The 15349-nt window shown below is 48.1% G+C and overlaps 1 long non-coding RNA gene across 1 annotated transcript; it reads right to left on the bottom strand.

The window, feature by feature from the left end:
- Positions 1-11637: 11637 nt before the first annotated feature.
- Positions 11638-14549, bottom strand: LOC141996289 (uncharacterized). The gene is made up of 3 exons (XR_012641522.1): positions 14511-14549; positions 12544-12610; positions 11638-11771 (listed from the first exon to the last, which is right to left on the bottom strand). It is a non-coding gene; the product is annotated as an uncharacterized LOC141996289 (long non-coding RNA).
- Between the last annotated feature and the right edge of the window lie 800 nt (positions 14550-15349).

Genomic DNA, 15349 nt, shown 5'->3' with positions numbered 1-15349 from the left:
GCACAAACCCAACTACACCCCCCTCACACCCAATTCTCTGGGATGATCACTTCATCCCTCCCCCAAACGCGTGGCTAACAGCGGGGATGATTTCTTTTCAGCCACAGGCACACAGCCCAGCAGGAATGGCCACCTCTGAATGTCCCCTTAATAAAATTCCCCTATTTCAACCAGGTGACCATGAATGATATCACTCTCCTGAGGATAACACAGAGAGATAAAGAACGGATGTTGCATGAATGCCAGCAAACATCAGGACCATACGATGCCAGGCTTTCTCATGCAATGATTCCAGACTACGTGCTACTGGCCTGGTGTGGTAAAGTGTCCTACCATGGAGGATGCAATAAGGCTGCCCTCCCCAGAAACCTTTTGCAAAGGCTTTAGGAGTACCTCCAGGAGAGCTTCATGGAGATGTCCCTGGAGGATTTCCAATCCATCCCCAGACATGTTAACAGACTTTTCCAGTAGCTGTACTGGCTGCGAATGCATCCCAAGTCTTCAGGGGAAATTAATCATTAAACATGTTTGCTTTTAAACCATGTATTATATTTACAAAGGTACACTCACCAGAGGTGCCTTCTCCGCCTTCAATGTCCAGGAGGCCGGGTTGGGAGGGTACTGTCTCCAGGGTGATAAACAGTTCCTGGCTGTTGGGAAGAACAGTTTCTCCACTTGCCTGCTGTGCGCTATCTTCAACATCCTCCTCCTCATCATCTTCCTCGTCCCCAAATTCCTCATCCCTGTTGCGTGAGACTCCCTTGCAGGAGTCCACATACAGGAGTTGGGTAATTGTAGGGGCATCCCCTAGAATTGCATGCAGCTCATCATAGAAGCGGCATGTCTGGGGGTCTGACCTGGAGCGGGCGTTTGCCTCTTGGGTTTTTTGGAAGGCTTGCCTGAGCTCCTTAAGTTTCACGCGGCACTGCTGTGGGTCCCTGTGATAGCCTCTGTCCTTCATGCTCTTGGAGATTTTTTCAAATATTTTGGCATTTCGTCTTTTGGAACAGAGTTCTGATAGCACGGATTCATCTCCCCATACAGCGATCAGATCCAGTACATCCCGTTCCGTCCATGCTGGAGCAATTTTGCTATTCTGGGACTGCATGGTCACCTGTGCTGATCAGCTTGCCACGCTGGCCAAACAGGAAATGAAATTCAAAAGTTTGCAGGGCTTTTCCTGTCTATCTGGCCAGTGCATCTGAGCAGGGGCGGCAGGTTTGTATAATTTTTGGTGGTGCCCAGAACCTGCCCCTGCCCAAACTCAGCCCCTCCCAAACTCCACCCGCCACCTGCCCAAGGCTCTGAGAGGAAGTTTAGGTCAGGGAGGAGATCTGGGGTGCAGATCCTAGGCTGGGGCAGAGGATTGGGGTGCAGGGTGCAGGCTCTGGGACGGAGTTTGGGGATGGGAGGGAGTGCGGAGGGAGAGGGTACAGGGGTGAGGGCTGTGAGATGTGGCTGCAGATGATGGATTTGGGGTCCAGGAATCTCCCTCGCCTCCCCCATGGTGGGTGCCAGGGGGAGCTGCGTGCACTTCCTCCCCTGCTGTTGCCCCTGACTGTAGGCTCACTGGGGGTGGGGGATGGGGCTGCCTCCTTGCCCAGCATGGGGCAGGAGCGGTGACTGTGGGCGGGGGGGGGCTGTGCTGGTGGAGTGTCCCACCAGAAAAGGGAAGGGTCTGAGGTGGAAGGGCAGGTCAGAGTCAGTGCGCCCTGGCAGTGGAGATGGGGGGCACTAGGACCCTGTGGCAGCAGTTGCTGCAGGGAGGCAGCATGGAGCTGCACGGAAGAGCCAGGGACGCTCTGCTCCAGGGCCCGGGGAGGCGCGTGGGGGGCCAGGGGCAGCAAGAGGAGGCCGGGGGACACTCATAGGAGGCGCGGGGTGGCGACAGGTGACGCCGGGGGGGACACCCAGACCCAAATATTGGTGGAGCTGGGCCCCTGGGCTCTGAATATTGCTGGTCCCGAGGCACCACGTGGAGATATAACTCGCTGCCTGTGCATCTGGGTTCAGAGTGCTGTCCAGAGTGGTCACAATGGAGTACTTTGGGATAGCTCCTGGAGGTCAATACCGTTGAATTGCGTCCACACTACCCCCAAATTTGACCCGGCGGTGTCGATTTTAGTGCTAATCCCCTCGTCGGGGAGGAGTACAGAAATTGATTTTAAGAGCCCTTTAAGTCGACTAAAATGGCTTCGTTGTGTGGACGGGTGCAGGGTTAAATCGATCTAACGCTGCTAAATTCGACCTAAACTCGTAGTGTAGACCAGGACTCAGACACACGTAACACTCATGGCCAGTTGGTTTCATTTCTTTTCAAGACAGAACAGATCAGACACTGTTAATGGTGTTCTAAGTACAATGCATCTAGGGAAACTGGAGGCCCCATGAACTCTTTCTCCCTCTCTCTCTGTGCACATCTGTTTAGTTTAGTTTGCAGGGTTCTGCCCGACACTGAGAGTGGCTGACCCACCTCCCCCAGGTACGGGAATTTCTGCTTTCCCGCACTTAGGTTTAACGTACTCCCTAAGTTCCCTAGCGTGGTTACTAGATGCTTGATCCAAGAATCAGACCCCCTGCACCGATATTTAGGATTAAAGAGGATCTGCACATTGAGTGCTGTGCTGAGAGCTCACCCCCCAGGGAGTCAGAGTCTGGAGAAAATCTGTGATAGCCCTACTCTTCACTGCATGCTAATTTCGGGCTCAGCCCTGCTTTTCCCACTTGACACCATCTTGGCTGAGAATGCCTGGCTCCTTCCTTCAGTTTGTTTAGTTGACTGGAGCTGTTAATCCCCTCTGACTTGGGCTCCATAGCCATGGCAACACACGCAGGTGAGCATGTGAGGAGCACACGCAGTGCAGCGTTGTGCCCTGAACACCTCGGTGAGTGCAGCAACGGTTGGCTGGGAGGAGCATTTGCATGTCCACACACAACATTTTCCGGCACATCTTTGCTGGTGCCGCCATTGCTCGGCTATTTGACAAGTCCAGCTGAAATGCATTGGGTATGTGTACACAGTAAAGAAAGAAAGAAAAATCCTGCGGCAATGAGTCTCGGAGCCCAGCTCACCTGACTCGGGCTCACGCTACTGGGCTAAGAGTAGCAGTGTAGAAGTTACCATGTAGGCTGGAGCTGGGGCTCTGCACTTCAGCAAGGGAGTGTAGATGTATCCTAAGAGAGGATCATTATATACCCCCACCTCCGGAAAATCCAAGCCGTCATGATCAAGCCACATTCTGCTGGGGAAAGCAGGATGGCCTCATGCTGCAAGAACTTTGCTCAAACCCCCATGAATGTGCATGAGCCCTGCCAAACCCAACCACTACTTAACAGCTCTTCATTGGATTGGACTCTGGGAAAAGACTGATTGGTTCCAAACCAAGCTGTCTTGATGGTCAGGGTATATGAATCCACAGGGACTGGTTCTCACAAGCTTCACCACTGAAGCTTGTGAACTGAAACTTCACCATTGACTGTCTCTTCAGGCCAGCGTAGCTTTACTATTGTCTGTACAGAGCTCCCCCATTCACCCTTGTACAGAGTGCCAGTGGATGGGGGAGGTCGTATAAAAATGATACTAAACGTGTCTTAAATCCGTATAGAGTATTTCCCGCAGCCCCCCATGCTTCCCTCCTGCCCCCAACATAAAAATTCCAGAGGGGTTGAAAATATTTACCAGAGCTCTGCTCTGGACAGCTCTGGCTGAATTTAAGCCCTGATTAGGGTTGCCAAATTTCTAATTGCTGACAACAGGACACTGCTGCCCGACCTCATCCCTAAGGCCCCGCCCCCAGCCCAGCTCTTCCCCTGAGGCTCTGCCCTCCACTCACTCCCCCCTCCCAGGAAGCTGGTATGATTGAGCAAGATGGTGCTGATTCATGAGATTTAGAACAGCATCAGAGATTTAAAAGAAGTGTTTGTTCTTTGCCTTTTGGAAAACTTTTCTCATACTTGATTCCTTTCTACAACGAAATTCTCCACAGAAAAATCACGTAGAGAAAACTTCTAGCCTTAGGAGCATTCATGAAATGTCTCACCTGTTCTGTGGGTATGCTTTTCCCACACACCTTCTCAAGGACTTTTTTTATTTTTAAAAGAGAAAACTGATTGCACACTCAAATGACGCAAACCTAATGAGCAGATTCAGTGTGCTATTATACAAATGCATGTTGACATTTAACCAGTGTGCATCTATTTGCAATTGTGTCCTAATACTTATGGCTTATCTATTTTAGAAAAGTTGTACAGTCTTAACTAAGGTTTCAGAGTAGCAGCCATGTTAGTCTGTATCCACAAAAAAAACAACAACAACAAAAACCCGGAGTACTTGTGGCACCTTAACTAAATTAATTTGAAGTCTGTGTAGTTAAATAGGTGATACCCCCTAATGTAGATGCACTTAACCCCATTTAATCCTTGTTTATCATGTACTAGTAAATTACTAAATTAAACTAAACTGATTTAAGGGAGGGTTAAACAGGTTTAAGTGCATATACATTCAGTGAGAAGTACCACCCACTAATATCCAAAACCAAAGTTGAAAAATCTTCCTATAATTTGGTTAAAAGCGCACCCCACCTCTTTTCTATGTGTTATTAGATATAAAAGGGTACAATTAGTGTGAGTTTTTCTTGGGGTAAGGGTTAATGAGAAATCCCACAAACTTTGAAAAAGAATGTTTCAGCTATACAAACAAGAATGCCTTACTAAAACATAGTATCCCAAGATAATGGCAAACAAACCTGGCAGCATATGTAATTCTGCTATACAATGCAGCAACCCATTTGCCAGGCTGTAGCTAGCTACCTGCCCCATTTTCCATAGTCCTAATCATCTTGTTTCTGTTTTAGAATCTCTAAATTTGGCACAAATTTTATGGCATCTGGCATATTGTGCACAGTAAGATTTGTTTGTAGAAATTATATCTTTTTAGGTGTCAATTCTTTGAAAAGCTGGCAAGTGATTTTTTGGCTGGTTAAGAAAGTATTGTATTTTAAGTCAAGCTTATTTTAAAACTTGTCACTAGAATAAGCATCTGAGAATATTGTTTGAATAGAAATGTATTAATCCGCACTCTGGATAACTCACAAAAGAGTAGCCTTGCCCTATTTCCCAAAGATGTGGGGAAAGGGCAGTAACTGGCATTGAGGGGTACAGGGACTGTAGGGGCACTAACTAGCATTGAGGGGGAGCACTGCATGTAGTTAGTTAGTTAGATAGTTTGTCCCCATTACTACCAGGTCTTGTGTTTTGGGTATTTAATTGTTCTACAAATGCCTCATCCAGCACTAGGGTTACCATCTGGCTGGTATTTGACTGGCCTGGCTGGTTTTTTTATGGATTTTTTTTTATGGATTTTATGGATTTGCTCGTTGCCAGAAAAATAATTTAATCTGCCAGGGTTTTTTTAATGTGGGTGTCATAAAAATAAAGGGAAGGGTAAACATTGCCAGCACTGAATCCAGTACTTGCAACCCAAACGCCAGAGGGCCCCACCGAACCTGCACCAGCAGCAGCAGATAACCCTACACAAGAGGCTCAGCCAGAGCCTGAACCCCAACATAGGTCACCAGCTGAGAGTGGTTCACAGTTAACAGAAACAGCCCCATCCCCTGCCATCGCTTCCAGGGGGACCAAGCCTAGGTCCACAATCCAATGAGGAACTGATGTCTCCAGCATCGAGGGAACAGTTCCAGACTGAACAGAAAGCAGATGAAAGCCTCCAGAGAGCATGGACGGCAGCCCGGAGCAACCCACCGCCTCTCAGCTCTTCTAATCAATCCAGGTTTGTTGTAGAAAGAGGACTTTTATACAAGGAAACTCTTTCTGGTGGACACCAGGAAGACTGGCATCCCCAGAGACAGTTGGTAGTTCCAACTAAGTTACCGGATCAAGCTCTTGAGCTTAGCCCACGATCATCCTAGTGGCCATGCTGGGGTGAACAGGACCAAAGACCAGTTGGGGAGGTCATTCCACTGGGAGGGAATGGGCAAGGATGTTTCTACCTATGTCTGGTCTTGTGAGGTTTGCCAAAGAGTGGGGAAACCCCAAGACCAGGTCAAAGCCCCTCTCCAGCCACTCCCCATCATTGAAGTTCCATTTCAGCGAGTAGCTGTGGATATTCTGGGTCCTTTTCCAAAAAAGACACCCAGAGGAAAGCAGTACATACTGACTTTCATGGATTTTGCCACCCGATGGCTGGAAGCAGTAGCTCTAAGCAACACTAGGACTAAAAGTGTGTGTCAGGCACTAACAGACATTTTTGCCAGGGTAGGTTGGCCCTCTGACATCCTCACAGATGCAGGAACTAATTTCCTGGCAGGAACTATGGAAAGCTTTTGGGAAGCTCATGGGGTGAATCACTTGGTTACCACCCCTTACCATCATCAAACAAATGGCCTGGTGGAGAAGTTTAATGGAACTTTGGGGGCCATGATACGTAAACTCATAAATGAGCACTCCAATGATTGGGACCTAGTGTTGCAGCAGTTGCTGTTTGCCTACAGAGCTATACCACATCCCAGTTTAGGGTTTTCACCATTTGAACTTGTATATGCCCGCGAGGTTAAGGAGCCATTACAGTTGGTGAAGCAGCAATGGGAGGGATTTACACCTTCTCCAGGAACTAACATTCTGGACTTTGTAACCAACCTACAAAACATCCTCCGAACCTCTTTAGCCCTTGCTAAAGAAAACCTACAGGATGCTCAAGAAGAGCAAAAAGCCTGGTATGATAAACATTCCAGAGAGCGGTCCTTCAAAGTAGGGGACCAGATCATGGTCTTAAAGGTGCTCCAGGCCCATAAAATGTAAGCATCGTGGGAAGGGCCATTCACGGTCCAAGAGTGCCTGGGAGCTGTTAATTATCTCATAGCATTCCCCACCTCCAACCAAAAGCCTAAGGTGTACCATATTAATTCTCTAAAGCCCTTTTATTCCAGAGAATTAAAGGTTTGTCAGTTTACAGCCCAGGGAGGAGATGACGCTGAGTGGCCTGAAGGTGTCTACTACGAAGGGAAAAGTGATGGTGGTGTGGACGAGGTGAACCTCTCCATGACCCTTGGGCATATGCAGCGACAGCAGATCAAGGAGCTGTGCACTAGCTACGCGCCGACGTTCTCAGCCACCCCAGGACTGATTGAACGGGCGTACCACTCCATTGACATAGGTAATGCTCACCCAATTAAAGTCCAACCTTACCGGGTGTCTCCTCAAGCTAAAACTGCTATAGAACAGGAGATCCAGGGTATGCTACAGATGGGTGTAATCTGCCCTTCTGGCAGTGCATGGGCATCTCCAGTGGTTCTAATTCCCAAACCCAGTGGGGAGATACGTTTTTGCGTAGACTACTGTAAGCTAAATTCTGTAACTCACCCAGACAACTATCCAATGCCATGCACAGATGAACTGTTAGAGAAACTGGGATGGGCCCAGTTCATCTCTACCTTGGACTTAACCAAGGGGTACTGGCAGGTACCGCTGGATGAATCCACCAAGGAAAGGTCACCCTTCACCATACATGTCGGGCTGTATGAATTTACTGTGCTCCCTTTCGGGCTGTGAAATACACCCGCCACCTTCCAAAGACTTTTAGATGGTCTCTTAGCAGGATTGGGAGAATATGCAGTTGCCTACCTTGACGATGTGGCCATATTTTTGGATTCCTGGGCAGAACACCTGGAACATCTACAAAAAGTCTTCGAGCGCATAAGGGAGGCAGGACTAACTGTTAAGGCTAAGAAGTGTCAAATAGGCCTCAACAGAGTGACTTACCTTGGACACCAGGTGGGTCAAGGAACTATCAACCTCCTACAGGCCAAAGTGGATGCTATCCAAAAGTGGCCTGTCCCAAAGTCAAAGAAACAGGTCCAATCCTTCTTAGGCTTGGCTGGATATTACCTTGTAAGGCCGCCCCACTGACAGACCTAACCAAAAAGAAACAGCCAAATGCCGTTCAGTGGACTGAAAAGTGTCAGAAGGCCTTTAACCAGCTTAAAGCGACACTCATGTCTGACCCTGTGCTAAGGGCCCCAGACTTTGACAATCCATTCCTAGTAACCACAGATGCGTCCGAGCGTGGTGTGGGAGCAGTCTTAATGCAGGAATTGCCGGATCAAGAGTTCCATGCTGTTGTGTTTCTCAGCAAGAAGCTGTCTGAGAGGGAAAGCCACTGGTCAATCAGTGAAAAGGAATGTTATGCCATTGTCTACGCTCTGGAAAAGCTACACCCATACGTTTGGGGACGGCGTTTCCACCTGCAAACTGACCATGCTGCGCTACAGGGGCTTCATACCACCAAGGGAAATAACAAAAAAACTTATTCGGTGGAGTTTAGCTCTCCAAGATTTTGATTTTGACATACAACATATCTCAGGCGCTTCTAACAAAGTGGCTGATGCACTCTCCCATGAAAGTTTCCCAGAATCAACTGGTTAAAATCTTGAGATGTGGAAAATATTGTTAGTCTTTATACAGTTGGTAGTATATTTAGAGGTGCTTGTCTTATTAATTCTGTTTTCTCCTAGAACTCCAGGAAGAAATCACAGCCAGTGTTTTCACCCTATCTGTGATTTGGGGGGCGTGTCACAAAAATAAAGGGAACGGAAACCACCTTTCTGTATACAGTGCTATAAAATTCCTCCTGGCCAGAGGCAAAACCCTTTCACCTGTAAAGGGTTAAGAAGCTAAGATAACCTTGCTGGCACCTGACTAAAATGACCAATGAGGAGACAAGATACTTTCAAATCTGGAGCGGGGGTGGAAACAAAGGGTCTGTCTGTTTGTGTGATGCTTTTGCCGGGAACAGATCAGGAATGCAGACTCAGAACTTCTGTAAAGTTGTAAGTAATCTAGCTAGAAATGCATTAGATTTCCTGTTGTTTAATGGCTGGTAAAATATGCTGTGCTGAATGGAATGTATATTCCTGTTTTTGTGTCTTTTTGTAACTTAAGGTTTTACCTAGAGGGATTCTCTGTGTTTTGAATCTGATTACTCTGTAAGGTATTTACCATCCTGATTTTACAGAGGTGATTCTCTTACCTTTTCTTTAATTAAAATTCTTCTTTTAAGAACCTGATTGATTTTTCATTGTTCTTAAGATCCAAGGATTTGGGTCTATGTTTACCTGTACAAATTGGTGAGGATTTTTATCAAGCCTTCCCCAGGAAAGGGGGTGTAGGGCTTGGGGGGATATTTTGAGGGAAGACGTCTCCAAGTGGGCTCTTTCCCTGTTCTTTGTTTAACACGCTTGGTGGTGGCAGCATAGGGTTCAAGGACAAGGCAAAGTTTGTACCTTGGGGAAGTTTTTAACCTAAGCTGGTAAGAATAAGCTTAGGGGGTCTTTCATGCAGGTCCCCACATCTGTACCTTAGAGTTCAGAGTGGGGCAGGAACCTTGACAGTGGGTCTAAAGATTTGCATTATTACCACAAGACACTGCGATATCTAATGTTAAAAGTTTCTGTGTTCCGCTAAAGATGCTGCAGTGTTCCCACTTCCACAGTTTCAGTGATAAACTACTGAAAATACAGCCTGTTTGCCATGGTTGGCCACACCATCCACTTCACAATGTATGAGAGAGTCAATGTCTCGGCCTTCTTCAATGCCTCAGACATCGACATCTTGAACTTCCAGGTGTCCGACCTGCAGACCCCGCTGGGTGTGCACAGGGAGGCCCTGCTCCACCTTCTCAGACATCATCTCCTACACCACAGGCACCCTTCCCCCCACCTGTCCTGCTTTCTAATAAAAACACACTTGGGTAACAAACAAACAAACAAACAAACAAACAAACAAACAAACAAACAAACCTGTGGCGGTTCAATGATGAGACAGAACACAGATTTATCCAAGCAAGCAAGCTGGTCAGCTGAAATGGGCTGCTGCCTGTCAGCTTTCCACCTTCCCTTTTATTATATTTTTCCCCCCTGCGCATTACCTACTTCCACCGCAAAGAGACACAACAAAGGAATACATGACTTTGATTAATATTCTTATTTTCCAGCCTCTATCTACTACAATCCTAATTCTCAGGCCTTGAGGCCAGGCCAAGGAAGCTTCCCACGATTACTGTCCTTTAATTAACTTCCCAGGGTTCATATCTGGTCCCCGTCCTTGGACGGAGCAATGTGTTGCTCCTACACAACGGTCAGGGTGTGCCCTGACTGTTTCCAGGTGGATGGACTAAACATGAACCCTTCATCCCCCCGTTTTTTGTTTAATTATACTCGGCCATCTCATGGTAGCCGTCAATTTGCTTTTGCAAGCAATTTAACTCCCAGACAGACAAGGACGTAACTCGGGGAGCTTGCCAGGGCGAGTCTCTACAAAGCCTTAGCAAAGAGGGAATACATTGTACACAGCAGCAGCAAAAAATAAGCCCAATGATCACAAACACAGCATAACCGAAAAGTTGTCGCAGCCATCCTAGAGATGGCAGCCAACCTGTAAGCCAATTCCAAAAGCCCTCAAACCCCACATCTTGACGTATGTGTGCCGTAAGATTGGCCAATTCGGCCAGTCTAGTTTCTATGGAACGACTATTATCAGTTAAATTAAAACAACACATATGCCGAAACGTGGAACAGCCTAGGTGATGTTTCAAGAGCAGAAAATCAATGGCTGCTCTGTTATCTAAAATTGCATCCCTTAATTCGTGTTGCTCTGCGTTAAGTAGGGCAATTGCCTGGGATGTTGTATTAATTGCCTTCGCTGCAAAGCACGCCAGGGCATTTAGGGTTCTGGCTGTATAAGTGGCAAGCCCGGGGACCCCAACAATGGAGGCCGCTAAAGCAGTATACTCAGCGTGACTAAAAAGCTCAACATCTGCAACACAATTATCTGAAAGGGGTACACTTCTTTTACTGTGCCTTTGGCTGGCAAAAGGCAATATAAGCGTCATTCTACTAAGACAGCAAAGGGTGCCATCACTTAAATTTGCAGGAATATAACTAAAGGTGCGTGAGCCACAGGTAAAAAACCACCCTGATGGTAGGATGATATGACCATAATTGTATGAAACATTCACAGCGTGGGAACAATTTAAAAGGGGTTGAGGAATTTGCCGACAGCCCAAGGGCACCTTTGTACTAGTGCAGTTAACCACACGCGCACAGGTGACATTGTTGGCCCCGGCCGGGTACGGTGTGTGGAGGGATATAGCTGTGTGAGGCAAGGTATAGTTGGCCGGGCCCCAATTAGCCATGCCAGAGTACTGGGAAGAGAGATTCGCATAAGCAGCGAGCATCGTCTCATTCCCTATCTCCTCAGGATGATGACATACTGGTATAAGGCATGTACCTAACAATTCTCCGGCTGCTACAAAATCAGACAAACAAAAGTGGGTAACATTTGCTATTGAAGCCAATCTTTCCCATATGTTATATGTCATTCGGGCCCGTAACGGGGGAAGCGCTCCCGAGCCAACCCCTACAGGAAATAGCAGGCACAAAAGGCATACAATCAGCACAGAATTAGCAGTGATTTGGGCGAGAATCGCCACAAACAAAGTCTCAGGAGTCTCTGGCTGTTGATTCGCTGCCAGTCTTCGTTGAGCCACCGCGACCAATGCTTTTACTGCTCCCCATGCCACGGGCTGGCTTGGGACGCTACGCCTCTTCCGTTTTCGTCCCGCCGTTGTCGACCCGGGAGGCACCACGTTCTCCTCCAAGGTCAGCTGAAACTCCGGTATGGGGTTCGACAGCCCCTGGCGCCATGCCATGCTGTTTCAGTGCCGGTCGCACACCACCGGGCTGGAACCCACAACGGTCCTGCAGGGAGAGACACAGCAGCATATCCCCGACCCCAAGTGATTAGAGGTACTGGGCCCAGCCACTGCGGATCAGGCAGCTGACAGTAAAAGACACGCGGTCTTTCCAGTACCTCAGATTTGTGAAAATGGCGATCCGTGGGGGTCTGCTGATCTGCGTTCAGCGTTAAATTATTTAAAGTAAACAAAAGGATATGCATTTGTTGTTGAATGTCTCCTAAGGTTCGGAGACTCAGCTCCCCTTGTTTTAATTGTTTATCAAGCAAGGTTTTGAGCGTGCGATTAGCACGTTCAACAATGGCTTGGCCCGTGGAATTATAAGGGATCCCGTGTTTAAGACGGACGTCCCATCGGGCACAAAAAGTGAAGAGGGCTGTGGAGCAGTAAGCTGGGGCATTATCCGTTTTAATCTGGCTTGGGCGACCCATAACAGAAAAACAGGCTAGCAAATGGTGAATAACTTTAGCAGTGGCTTCCCCACGCTGTGGGGTTGCCCACAGAAACCCCGAATAAGTATCAACAGAAACATGTAAAAAGGAATAGGGGCGGAATTGTGGCACATGAGTGACATCCATTTGCCATAGCTGATTTGCTGCGGTACCTCTGGGGTTAACAGCATAAGAAAAAGTAGGAGCAGCAGCGGCACAGTGGGGGCAGGAACGAACAATAGAACGTGCATGATCAGCAGGAATGTGAAACTGTCGGGCCAAAACAGAGGCAGACTGATGAAAAAAGGCATGGCTTTCAATGGGATCAGAAAAAAGGGAATTTACCTGACCACGTAACGCGCGATCAGCGCGTGCATTGCCCTCAGTGAGTGACCCAGGCAGAGGGGTATGACTGCGAATATGAGCAACAAAATAAGGGAAATTACGAGTGGAAATAAGATATTGCAAAGACAAAAATAGGCGAAGGAGGTCCGCATCGACCTGAGGGGTAATGAGGGCAAAGGGTAAATGATCAATCACTTGATAAACATAATGGGTGTCCACGATTAAATTAAAGGGACAATCAGCAAAAAGTTGAAAGGCTAAAATAACAGCAGCCAGTTCTGAACGCTGCGCGGAACGCTGAGGCAGTGTAAAACGAGAACGCCAACGAGGGGGGTCACCGGATTGATAGGTGACTACACCTCGATGTGGAGAGCCATCAGTAAAAAGAGTAACAGCAGAAACAATGGGTTGAGAGTGGCTAAGACGATGAACAATTAGAGGCACCTTTTGGGTAATTACCAACTGAGGATCTTTTGGGGGATTATAAGAAATTTCTCCCACATAATCACAAAGAGCAACCTGCCAAGCCAAAGAGGTGTGGCACAAGGAATCAAATTCACTACGGGACAAGGGGAACACAATATCAACTAAATCAGTGCCAGTGAGTTGCACTGCACGGTGGCGGGCTTTACGAACAAGATCAGACAGGGCATCTAGATATGGGTAAATATTCCGAGGAGGAGTGGAGAAGAGGTACAGCCACTCTATGATAGAGACGGCTGTATTCGTACGGGGTACTAACAGAGCCGCAGTGGGCGTATGAGGGGTGGCAAGAAGAATCAGCCGTAGGGGACGGACCTCAGGGGGTCTGTTCACAAACTGCTGACTCAATGCTGCATTAATTTGTCGAATGCAGGCAATGTGCTCTTCAGTGATGGCAATAACTGCACCCGGTGCTCGGGCTCCACGTAGGAGCTCGAACAACGGCTGCAGCATTGAGGTGGGGAGACGAAAATAGGGCCGAATCCAATTTAAATGACACAAAATCTGTTGTAATTTAACAAGGGTTAGGGGTTGAGGTAGAGTTAGTGCCGGACGAACCGGAGCAGCATAAGTTTGTAAAACCTTATGGCCGAGGTAGTGGTAGGGATAAGAGCGTTGGATTTTTTCTGGTGCCACCAACAGCCCATTTTGGCCGAGAATTTGAGACAAAGATTCAATTTGTTGTTCCGTGACCTGGGGACCACTAAGCAAAATGTCATCCATATAATGGTAGACCTTTAGCGTAGGGTACCGGGCACGAAAAGGGGTGAGGGCCCGATCCACAAAAAGCTGACACAAGGTTGGACTATTTTGCATTCCCTGGGGTAAGACCTTCCACTGATACCTTTGAGAGGGTTGCTGATTATTATATTGTGGCACCGTAAACGCGAATTTTTCGCGATCTTGTGGGCAAAGGGGGATGGTGAAAAAACAATCTTTTAAATCTAACACACAGAGCTGATCGGTTTGAGGAATTAAATTTGGATTTGGTAATCCATATTGCAAGGGGCCCATAGGTTGGATGCATTTATTTATTTCCCGTAAATCATGTAACAGCCGCCACGCACCAGATTTTTTCTTAATAACGAACACCGGGGTGTTCCAGGGACTAGTAGAGCTTTCCAAGCGCTGTGCCTGCAAATGCTGCTGCACAAGTGAATGAAGCGCTTTCAGTTTTTCTAGAGGGAGGGGCCACTGGTCAATCCAAACAGGCTCTAAGGATTGCCATACCAAGGGTAACGCGGAGGGCAATGTGGGTGAGGGAGGGTTTTGAGCCATCAGATATTAATATCGAGGGTGGTGTCCAGCTTTGTAAGTAAATCACGGCCCCAAATATTGAGGTGGACAGGGAGCACAAAAGGGCGGATAGTAGCAAGGGTACGGCCTCCTGGTTTAGAGACTGTGACCCAAGACAAACTCTGTCGCCTGGGTTTACTACCCCCGATCCCCCACAACTCTTTAGAAGGAACCGTAGGCCAACTAACCGGCCACTCTGGATCACGAATCACCGTAACGTCAGCTCCAGTGTCCACCAGCCCTGTGAAAGGAACATCATTTAAGAGAAGTGTTAACTGAGGTTTCGAGGGGCGGACTGACATTGTCAGAGCAACAAGTGGAGAGGACGTGCTGTGAGACGGTGAGTGAGACAACGTTGATCCAAAGCTGCCTCCGCCCCGAGTTCGATCCTCGGCAGCTGGCACCTGATAGGGGACTAAAATCAATTGTGCAATTGATCGTCCACGCGGGAGCGACTGTGGAAGATGAGTCCACACCTGAACCTTAATAATGCCGGTGTAATCGGCATCAATGACCCCGGGGATGACAAAAAAGCCCTGTTTCCCAGCATGAGAGCGAGGGAGAACGAGACCCACAAAGCCGGCAGGGAGAGGTCCCGTCACCTGCGTAGGTATGGCGCAGACCTCCCCTGGCAGCCAAAAATCAGTGTCCTCCTGCATGATCAAATCAAGCCCTGCACTTCCAGCAGTCGCCGCCCTCATAGAGTCTATGGATTTTAAGGCAGAGGAACGGTTGTTTGAGTGGGAAACACCCCCGTTTGGCCCTGGGTTCGGGGGGAACCCGTTGTGCGGTTTCCCGACCCGCTACGACACTGATTAGCCCAGTGATAGCCCTTCCGACACTTGGGGCACTTCTTAGAGGGTTGGGCGGGTGCCGTCGATGAGCGGCACTCCCGCTGAAAGTGACCCTCCTTACCACAGCGGTAACAACGCTTCCCCTCCTTCCCGGTTTTTCTCAGGGCAGCAGCCAGAACTCCAGCTTTATGGGTTTGTGTGCCAATGTTTTGGCACGCCCGTAGCATGTCTGA

This window comes from Natator depressus, chromosome 11, assembly GCF_965152275.1.
Source record: "Natator depressus isolate rNatDep1 chromosome 11, rNatDep2.hap1, whole genome shotgun sequence".
Lineage (NCBI taxonomy): Eukaryota > Metazoa > Chordata > Testudines > Cheloniidae > Natator > Natator depressus.
Note: the sequence above shows the minus strand (reverse complement) of the source record. Positions and strands in the feature narration are given on the sequence as shown.